At 39.3% G+C, this 11,534-nt stretch overlaps 1 pseudogene; it reads right to left on the reverse strand.

The window, feature by feature from the left end:
* Positions 1–8,237: 8,237 nt before the first annotated feature.
* LOC122121580 overlaps positions 8,238–11,534 on the reverse strand; it is a 492,767-nt pseudogene continuing 489,470 nt past the window's right edge.

Here is an 11,534-nt window from a genome sequence, read left to right on the forward strand (position 1 = left end):
TAAAGTTTTCATTGTAGAGGTCGTTCACTTCTTAGTTACCTCCTAGGAATTTTATTTTTAGTGGGGCCATTTCAAAAGGAGTAGCTTTCCTGATTTCATCCAAACACTTCTCATTGTGGCATACAGAAAGCCATCGGTTTTATACCCTGCTACTTTGCCAAAGTTTTGAATCAGCTTGAGTAATTTGGAAGTGGAGTCTATCAGCTTCTTTGGTTTTCTTTGTCTTTCTGAAGAGTTTCTTTGTCTTTCTGAAGAGTTTCTCTTTCATCCTCTGAGTGTGTCTCTTGGTGAAATAGCTCCTCCATGTTGACCAACCTTCTGAGACCCTTGGTGGAAACACTTAGAAGGGGGCTGAGGCAGCAGCTCTGTGGCATAGTATTTTCCTTTGGTTTGTGCCAGGAGTTGGGCTTGAAGTTAGGGTCTTGTGCTTTCTCTTGGATTTAGTGGCTCATGACTAGCAGGAGTCATTTGAGCCATAACCCCAACTCAGGCCTTTCTGCAGAATAACTGCAGATATGAGTGTCTCAAACTTTTCTGCTTGGTCTGCCTTTGAACCTCCACCCTCAGGCTCTAGCATCCCAAGTAGTGGGATTTACAAGTGTGAGTGACCAGCACCCTATGTGTAATGTATGCTCCTGTCAGTCATGAGTTAGTGGATTGACCCTAGCACTGTTTATTTCTGGAACTCTCTTGAGTTCTCTCTTCTGTAAAGATGGTTTACAGAAAGGGTGTAGGTAAGTAACATGCCTGAGCTGTGAGCATACATAGGTCTCTGTTCCTGTTACTGGAGTTTATCGGCTATTGCACACTTCTAGGCCGAGCTAGGACAGCTGTTTTCTCTACCTAGAAGTTTCTTTAACCTTCCAAAAAAGAGAAAGATTGGTGAGTGCTGGTGTCTTACATTGTAATTGTAGCAAGTCAGGAGGCTAAGATCTGAGGATATTGGTTCAAAGCCAGCCAGGGTGTGAGACTGTTATCTTGAAGTAAACACCAATAAAGCCAGAAGTGGAGCCATGGCTCACATGGTAGAGAACAACCACTCCCAGCCCACTGCCTTCCGGTCACGAAGGCAGTGCACGCATGTTGGTGATTATTATTACCTTTTCTCTAAATTTTACAAGAACATCCTAAGTTCTTTGCAGCCATGTTTCATTTGCATGACATAATGCTTTGATCTTCCTCTTTCTTGCTCTCTCTTTTTCTCATTCTTCTCTTTGTTCAACTTTCCCCTTTATCCACTCATACTTGATCCACTCATTCGATTCATTCATTTATTCAACATACCCATAAATAGATGCACAACACAACATATACAAAATCACAGAGAAAGGGAGAGGGAGAGAGAGAGTGCGCGCGCTGGTCCCCTCCTGTTTTTATTCATCTTGTGTCTCCACTTAATATAATATTAATATAATATATAATAATCCTGGAGTAGTCTTCTAGTTTTATCATTAATAAATTAAAATGTTTTTCAGTATTCTTATCCCATATTATCCTATATTAGCCTTTATTTTTCTATTGGCTTGTGCTTATGAATCTTTCCAAACACTCATTTGTATTCATTATTTTACACTTTTTTGACTGTATTGTTCTATTTATTTATTTATTTTTATTGTGAAAATACCGCACAGAGGGGTTACAATTACATGAGCAAGATAATGAGTACATATCTTCGCAAGCATTGTAGCCTCTTCCTTAGCTTCCCCTTCCCATCCCTTCCCATCCTTTCCCCCCCTCCCCCTTCCGAATCCACCTCCCTCCATCCCTCCCCCCTCACCAAAGTTGTAAAGTTCGTGTTCGACATAACGACTTTTACATCTCATTTTTGCAATGGTTCCAGTTGTATCCCTTTTTAAAAGATTTGTTTCTCTCCTTCCCCTCCACAAATTATACCTATGTGAAAACGGGTTATACTGTGGGGGAGGGACATACAAAGCAACAAAGAAATAATCTTATAAATGTGTTAGAAACAATCGCATGAAAGAAAATAAATATTTGAATACATATCTTAGGGTTCAATTCCCTAACATCAACGTATCTGACCTTTTCTGCTTGACTGAGAAATATGCTTGATATTGCAAATAAGGGAAACCAAGGGACCTATGTTTCTTTGGGCCTGGCTTAACTTAATATAATTTTTTCCAAGCCTTTCCATTTCCTAAGAAATGGGGCAATGTCATTCTTTCTGATGGAGGCATAAAATTCCATTGTATATATATATATATATATATATACATTTTCTTTTTTCATTAATTTTTATTTATTTTTTATTGTGAAAATACTGTACAGAGGGGTTACAATTACATGGGCAAGATAATGAGTACATTTCTTATCAAGCATTGTAGCCTCCTCCTTTGTTTCCCCTTCCCATCCCTTCCCATTCACCCCTCCCCCCCAATATTCCCTGCCCCCCCCAACCAAAGTTGTAAAGTTCGTTTTTGACATAACTTGTACTTTTCATTGTTGCAACGGGTCCAAATGTATCCTTATTTAAACGACTTGTTTTTCCCCTTCCCCTCCACAAATTATACCAACATCAAATACAGTGAAAGCAGGCCCAAAGAAACAGGTTCCATGGTTTCCCTTATCTGCAATATCTAGTATATGTATGAGTCAAGCAGAAAAGGTCAGATAAGGTGATGTTAGGAAAATGAACTCTAAGATATGTATTCAAATGTTTTTTTTTGTTTCATGCATTTGTTACTAATGCATTTATAAGATTATTTCTTTGTTGCTTTGTATATCTCTCCACCACAGTATAACCCCTGCTTTCACTATATTTGATGTCGGTTTAATTTGTGTACTCATTATCTTGCCCATCTAATTGTAACCCCTCTGTACAGTATTTTCACAATAAAAAAAAAAAGGAAATGGACATTCAGTTAAAAGTAACTAAATATGTTAGAAACAATTGCATTAAAGAAAAAAACATTCGTATTTTACATTTTTTTATAGATGTGGTCAATGCCACTGAGGATTCATGGGTTTATTTGAAATTTAATTAGTTTGAATGAACATGGTTGTGAAGGTAGCTTTATTATAGCCTTGCAGCATTATTTACCATAACCTAGATTTAGAGTCAACCCTAATGCCCCTCAGTGGATGAATGTGGTATATATGAACAAGAAAATGTGGTATATATAAACAATGGAATTCTATGCTTCCATCAGAAAGAATGTTAAGTGCACCATTTGTAAAAACATGGAAAGACTTGGAAAAAATATAATAAGGGAAGTAAGCCTGACGCAAAGAAACATAGGTTGCTTGTTTTACCTCGTTTGTGGCAGCTAGAACGTGATTATAAACACAGTGGGTGCTAAGGAAGGGCTGCAAATGAATTTTCAAGTAAACATTTTGGGTGGTACTTAAGGATTTAGAAATGAATTAATTGAAGTATATCAGACTCCAAGGAAAGCACAGCTAGTGTAATTACAGGGAGAGAGGTAGAAGAATGAAGACAGGAAGGGTAAGGAATTCAGGCAAGAGTTCATAGTATATATGACAGAATTGAAAATATGAGGGAAGTGGTGAGTTAACCTGGGTGAAGGTTTTGATGTGATCACAGAGGTTAAGATGCATTGTTCACATAAACTGCTTTTCTAAATGTCAAAAAATGTAATAGATGACCTAAAATTAAGTAAGGGAAGGGTTTGGTTGGTGAGAACATTCAAAGGGGTGACATTGATCAAGATTCACTGTATTCACAAACTGCCTCAATAAATGGCAACTCCTTTGTACAACTACTTAAAGATAATGAACAGGTGGACCCATTGCAACAATGAGATGTACAAATCGTTATGTCAAGAAAATGAACTTTACAACTTTGGCCAGAGCTGAGGTGCGGGTGGGGAGGTGAGGAGTGGATGGTTTGGTGTGGGAAGCGGGGGGCGGGTAGGAGGTGGGAACGCATGGGATGGAGAAACAGAGGAGGAGGCAACAATGCTTGATAAGAAATGTACTCATGATCTTGCCCATGTAATTGTAACCCCTCTGTACAGTATTTTCACAATAAAAAAGAGAGAAAAGAAAGGTTGGATTGCTCTTTTTTTTTTTTCTGTCATGGGTCTTGAACTCTGGGTTTGGGTGTTGTTCCTGAGCTCTTCAGCTCAAGGAGAGCACTCTCCTAATTGATGCACAACGCCATTTCTGGTTTTCTGGTGGTTAAGTGGAGATGAGTCTCACAGATTTTGATGCTGGGCTGGCTTTGAACTGTGATTCTCAGAACTCAGTGTCCTGAGTAGCTAGGACTACAGACATGAGCCAGTGGTGCCTAGCGCTTCTTTTAAAAGAGTTTTCTGCAAAGACTTTCATTTGCTTTTCTGAAAACAGAATTTTGTTGGGTCACATGTATTTGAAATCCAGCAGTAGCCAAGTTTCCATTAGTTCACTCTCTGCATCTTCTGAGTCTCACTGCAAATGGCCATTTATCTTATGTGCCCAGACACTAAGTTCCAAATTAGACTCAGGACATTAGTGTAGGTGACTTCTGTGTCTTTTGCTCTCAGTCCTGCCACTTAGACATCCACTCGCCTGACTTTGACCTGCAGATGTATTGGGGCTCTACTTGCTCATGTAGTCCAGCAAGTGTGTGCTGTCATTTTGCTGCAATCACTGTACCTTCTGCAATGTCTTATAGTCTTTGAACTTTCTTATCAGTCTTTATTTCTTTTGTTTCTATGTTATAATAGTGGGATTACATTGACTAGGAACTCTTGGAGAATGGAATGCCTGTTTGTGTTTTTTGGTGTTTTTTTCCTCACTGATACCTGGTGTTGAACTGAAAGCCTCACACTTGCTTGGCTTCCTTGCTCAGCTAGCATTCTACTACTTGAGCCACACCTCTAGTTAATTGGAGATCAGAGCCTTACAGAATTTTCTACCTAAATTAGCTTTGAACCATGATCCTCCAGATGTGAGCCTCATGAGAAGCTAGGATTGTAGGCGTGAGCCACCAGTGCTGTAGGAGAACTACATGCTTTTATGTTGTGAAAATATAGAAGAGCAAATTATAGGAATACCAAGCCTTTGGAGTCTTTGAAATTGAAAATTATCTACATGACTGCAAATACATTATTATAAAGTTGCATATATTTTATTTTCTATACTGAGAATCTAAGCTTTAGCCATATGCTTATTTTGTGTGAGAAATTGAGAATGCCATAAATGTGAATTTGCGAATATATCGTGCTAGCAAATGAAAAAAGTTGAAAATATTGCTGCTAAAAATCCCACATTTGTGGGACACCAGTGGCTCATGCCTGTAACCCTACCTACTTAGGAGGCTGAGATCTGAGGATTTGCAGTTCAAAGCCAGCCTGGGAAGAAAGTCTGTGAGACCTTTGTCTCTAGTTAACTACCAACATTGTCAGAAATGGAGCTGTGGCTCAAATGGTATAGTGCGATCCTCGAGCATAAAAAAAGCTTATGAACAGTGCACAAGCCCCTATTTCAAGCCTGGGTTCAGCTCACACAGGATCAACACACACAAGAGAATCTCACAATTTAATGTGGGGCGAGTTTTTTGAAGGAGTGCGCCTATATGGGTGAAAAGTGCTGTAGGCTGGGCTCTGAAGAAGTGAGCTGTGCGCAGTTGTTTTGGTCTTTTTACACACGTTTATCTCATTCAAGAGACATGGCTCAGGAAGGGGGTGTGCAGGAGCACTTAAGAGACAGATGTCTGTGCTAATAGCGATCCTGGGATTGGCTGAATTTAGACATATGAAAGCTGGGAGGGGGTTCTTACTGAGCTCTATTTTGAGTCTGCAGAGTAAATGCTAAGCCATGCAATGAATCATAGGCTTTTGGATGGCCAATAAAGGCATCTGAAATCACAGAGTTGGAATTAGTAAGAACTACTACTACAATAACGAGAGGATAGCAACAGCTAGGATCCCCGCCCCGACTACGTCCATTTAAAAAATGGACCATTTAATGGGATAGCTGAGTTTTGTAACTCCCTTTTGAATCAGTGAGGTTTGAGGTAAAGATGCTTGAATTTGTCCATCAAATATTTAAATTAAATGCTTCCTATAACATGAAGACATTCTATGGGGATTAAAGCAGTGTGGATAATACAGAAATACCAGAATTATACAGTTGAGGATGCTGGGGATTCTCTTCCAAAGCCTTTGTCCATCTGAGTCCTCAAATAATAATGTCTGTCATTCTATGTATGACACAGCTTGGTCTAACACTCAAGTTGTTTCCTTCATTAAGTTGTACTGCCTTCTGCAAAAGGAATAAAGTTCTATGATGTATTGCTATACAAACAAGGGCTTCTGCAACTTTAAGACCAGTTTTATAGAATTACTGAATAATAACACTTCTGGAGTTCAGTAAATATTGAACAAGAAATCTAGAGACTATGAAGATTAAGCATTTTACATGTGTCTTAATGAGGAAATAGTCTGAAAAGCATGTATCCTTAAATGGTTTTGTCATTGTGGGAACATCCTAGAGTGTACCTACATGAATTAAGAGAGGCGTTACATCACTAGGTTATAGCACTGATATAACAGATGTAGTACATCACTGACCAAAGTACAACAAAATTATATTTACCCCTAGGAATCACATAATCAGTGATTATATTAATTGTTTTCCTACCCTTTATCTCCCATATTAAAGATCTGTAACAGTTTTGATTCTAGGTATATAGAATGATTATCAAATGGCTCTTCAATTAGAAGACTTCTTAAAGAAATCTTTAAAGTTTCCATAATATGAATGTAAAAATGCTTCAGTGACAAAAATCTATAAATCCAAAATCTGTGTGATGTTTTCTTATGGATATATGGAAATATAGAATGAATAAATGAATAATAATTAAATGAACAAAATGCTAAAATGCTATCTAGTTAAAAACAAAGTAAAAGAAAAAAGTAGAGCAATAAAAGAAAAAGTAAAGTGAAAGAGAAGATTAAAAGAAGGAAAGAAAAAGAAAATTAGAGGAAAAAGTAAAGAAAAACGAAGAAAAAAGTAAGATAAGAAAAAGTAAAAGAGGCAAAAGAGAAACCAAGTCCGAGAGAGTCAAAGCCAAATCACCATCCAAATCCAAAAACTGAAAATCAAAGCCAAATCAATAAACCAAATCCAGAAACTCAACAACTCACCATCCACCAAACACCTGAACTCCAGCCTTCCGACTACCTACAAGAGTCCACCAGTCAGCACGCGATATATATATATAGCCAGTGTTATTGTGACCTCACGAAGGTGTCTGTGATGTCAGAGCTGCCAAGGGTCTCTGCCCATGTGGGCGTCGCCCCCTGTGCCCATCTCAGTTCCTGGCCTTCAGGACGCTTCTTAGATGAGCATGCCTGGACTGGCCTTGCAGTCAGGGCCTGGGCACTGTCCTTTAGCATTTTGATTTTGTTTTTGATTGATTTCATTATTGTTTTCATTTTATTGCCAGCCCTGGGCTTTGAACTCTGGGCCTGGACACTGTCCTTGCACTTTTTTTGCTCTAGGTTAGCACTCTACCACTTGAGCCACAGACCTACTTCCCGCTTTTTCTCTTTCCGTGTTACTGAGGAAGTGAACCCAGGCAAGCACTCTACCACCAAGCACATTCCCAGCCCCTGTCCCTGAGCTTTGATACTCACAGCTGGTGCTCTATCAGCCGAGCCACAATCCCAGTTGTATCTTCTTGGTGCTTCATGGGAGATAATAGTCTCAGGGATTTTCCAGCCCATGTTGCCCTTGCATTAGCATCCTCATATGCCAGCTTCCTGCTTAGCTAGGATTACAGGCCTTACAGTAGCCATATGCTTTCAAGACACTTATGTTAAACATAACTTATGTTCTGTTCAATAGGAGTCCACCTAAGTTTTCTTAGGTGGTTATATAAATTGGTATTTAATATTTCTACCTCTTACATTTTAGTCAATATCTAGAATCCTAGAGTGCTCATATTTATAATCCTAGAAACTTGTGGGGCTGGAAGTGGGAAGATTGCAGTTGGAAGCCAGCATAGGCCAAATGTGGATATAATATGCTATTATATAATTGCCATGTATGTGCTAGGACATCTACTATATTCCTTCAATCTACAAGAAAGGAAGGCCAGCTCTTTGTTAATATCAAAGTAAGGCCAAAAAATAAATATTAAGGGACCAACTACTTTGTGTTTGATAGGCATCTTCCTGTAGGATGCCTAGAAACCAGACTCTGATGTCGGGGAAAGCGGGCTGAAAGTGAAGAAGTGTGCTCTGCACATGAAAAAGAGTGTGAATCAGTCACTGCTGAAACTGCACAAACTGGCCACTGACAAAAATGACCCCCACTTTTGTGACTTCATTGAGACTCATTACCTGTGTGAGCAAAAGATTACCAGCATAGATATGACTGGAGGGAGGCATGACTCACTGTTTACAAGGTCATCTTGAGGTCAAACACTTCATCAAAACTCAACCCTGTCATATTTCTCAATATACTTGCTGTTTCTGCTTTATTAATTAATTTTTTGGGGGGGGTCCAGTCGTGGGGCCTGAACTCTGGGCCTGGGTGCTGTCCCTCAGCTCATCAGCTCAAGGCTAGTGCTCTACCACTTGAGCCATAGGGCCACTTCCGGCTTTTTTCTTTTTTCTTATGTGGTGCTGAGGAATTGAACCCAGGGCCTCAGGCATACGAGGCAAGCGCTCTACCACTGAGCCACCTTCCCAGCCTGTTTCTGCTTTAATATTGGCATTATCTTTAGGTAGAATGATCACTCGAGGGCTATTCTGAACACACTTTTTCATTCTCCTTGGATGGATGTCAAACACATGGTTGATATGATATTTAGATATACACTCAGATTCCTTACGAACTATGATCTATCTAGCGAATCCAATGATTCCCTTCAGGATTTCCTAGATTATCATTAATTTTCTCATCCAAAACAAGGGAAGCCAGGGAGATGTAGGTCAATCTATTCAGCCTTGAATATACTAATGATCAAACCCCAAATCTTTTCCACAGTAGCTGTTTCAGCATCTGGGTCCCTCAGAAGTGACACAAAGACTGCAGAATTTATTTCTACGTACAGTTCTGCCCTGAACAACTGGGTTCAACTTCTTACAAGTATTTCTTAGAGGTGTAAAGGAAGAACTCTGAAATAGGTACAGTTATAGATGTTTATTCAAAGTAGGCCTCTTTTCATTTTCTACATAATAGTAGCAACTCCTGGAACCCCAATCCCTAAACAGTAGTGCTTCAAGACACCCATTGCATTGCATGCAGTTGGCAGCTTATGGCTTCATTCAAATGGATGAAAGGGCCTTCAACGTGTGAGACAATGCTTGAACCAACCCCTGCACAGACCTAACCCTAACATGCTTTTTTTTTCATCCTGGATTCCACATTCCCTGTGAGGAAGGCAGGGCAAGAGGCTGGCACTGCCCAAAGATGAGCACATTGAGTGCAAAGACACATGACTGCAGCCCTCTGTGGTTCTTCTCTGTCTGTCCAAGACACACACAGCCAAGGGGTCTCAGAATGTCAGTTAACAGAAAGGAACCTCCTCCTGATAGTCATATGAAGTCCAGCTGGTGATATCTGAAAAGCTGCTTTCATGTTGAGATAATCTCCACTATGATTATGATGCAGTGTGTGGACTGAGAGAGAAGAGTACAGGGAGAAGAAGGGCTCTGGTAAGAGGGTGCAGTCTTTGTGGCTGCTGGTAGTCTTTAGCTCTCCTAGGTGGAGCAGGGTCCTTAGGTAGAACAGACTCTAGGAATGGGGCTTGGCATAGAAAGAGTGTCTTAATTCTGTGTGAGTTCTGACTGGCTACAGCTCCCCTATCTTCAGTAGGGCCCTTACTTAAATAGACGCTAGAATTGCATTTGTGGCATGTATTTTGTTTTCTTGAGGTGTGTGCCAGTCCTGGAGCTTGATCTCAGGGTCTAGGAGCTGTCTTGGAGCCTTTGTCTTGATTAACACTCTACTCTGTGAGCCACAGGTTCACTCCCAGCTTTTGGGTAGATAATTGGAGATAAGAGTCTTATGCCTGTCTGCCTGGCTTTGAACTGTGATTTTCAGATCTCAGCCTCCTGAGTAGGTCAGATTTTAGGCTTGAGCCACTGGCACTGGGCTTCTGTGGTAAGTTTGCAGAGTTAATTGGTAGCTCTCCCTGTGTCCATTCATCCTGCTTGAGAAGGCAGTGGGCTGGGAGTGGTTGTTCCTTCTCCTCAGCTATTAAGAAGCCTTTGCTGCAGTGTTTCATTTGTATAAGTCATAATGCTTTGATCTCTCTCTTTTTTGCCCTCTCCTCTCATTCTTCTTTTTGTTCAACGTTCCCCTTTATCCGCTCTTACTTGATCCACCCATTCAGTTTATTCATTTATTTAACATACCCATAAACACAACATACATATGAACACACACACAGACACACAGACATGGAGGATGAGGGAGAAGGAAAGGGAGATAGAGAGCATCCCCTCCTGTTTTTATTAATTTTAAATAGAGAGATATCATAATAATCTTTCTGGAGTAATCTTTGAGTTATATCCTTAAAAAATTTAAAAAAATCTCCAGTAATCTTAACCCTTGAACACTTCCTATATTAACATTCATTTTTCTATCTTTTGTGTTTTTGAATCTTTCCAAAGATTCATTTGTATTCATTATGTTACCTTTTTTTATAGATGTGGTCATTCCCACTGAGGGTTCTTGGGTTTATTTCAAATTTAATTAGTTTCGATGAACATGGTTGTGAGGGTAGCTTTAGTGTAGCCTTGCAGTATTATTTACCATAGCCAATATATAGAGGCAACCTACATGCTCCTCCCTCAATGAATAGATCAAGAAAAGATGGTATATATACACCATGGAATTCTATGCTTCCATCAGAAAGAATGTTATTGCTCCATTGGTAAGAATATGGAAAGACTTGGAAAAAAAACATATTAAGTGAAGTAAGCCCAACTCAAAGAAACATAGGTTGCATGGTTTCCCTCATTTGTGATAACTAGTCTGTCCTTATAACTTTACAAGTAAATACATCGGGTGGTAATGAAGGGGTTGCAAATGAATTTGCAAGTGAATATTTTAGGTGGTACTTAAAGATTTAGAAATGAGTTAGTTGAAGTATAACAGACTCCAAGGAGAGCACAAGTAATTCCTTAAAAAGACTAAGTCAAAGCCCAACAAAATAAGTACTAGGAAATAGATACTTGCAACAAGTGATGTTGAGAGAAAGGAGAGGAGAGGGGTAAAAGAATGAAAAGAGGAAGGGGAAAGAATTCTGGAAAGGTTTCATTGTATATACGATAGAATCGAAAATTATGAGGGAATGGGTATGTAAACACAGGGTGCAGTTTTTGATGTGATGACAGTTTAAGACACATTATACACATAAACTGCTTTGCTAAATATCAAAAATGTAATATATAACCTAAAATTAAGCAAGACAAGGGTTAGGTTCGGAGGGGTTGGTGAAAATGAAAGTTGTCACATTGATCTAGATTCACTGTATTCATAAACTGTTTCAATGAGTGGCAACACCTTTGTACAACTAGTTAAACACAATGAAAATTTTTTTTTTAAAAAGA

The sequence above is a fragment of the Dipodomys spectabilis genome, unplaced genomic scaffold (genome assembly GCF_019054845.1).
Source record: "Dipodomys spectabilis isolate Male_0828 unplaced genomic scaffold, ASM1905484v1 ptg000190l, whole genome shotgun sequence".
NCBI classification, from domain to species: Eukaryota; Metazoa; Chordata; class Mammalia; order Rodentia; family Heteromyidae; genus Dipodomys; species Dipodomys spectabilis.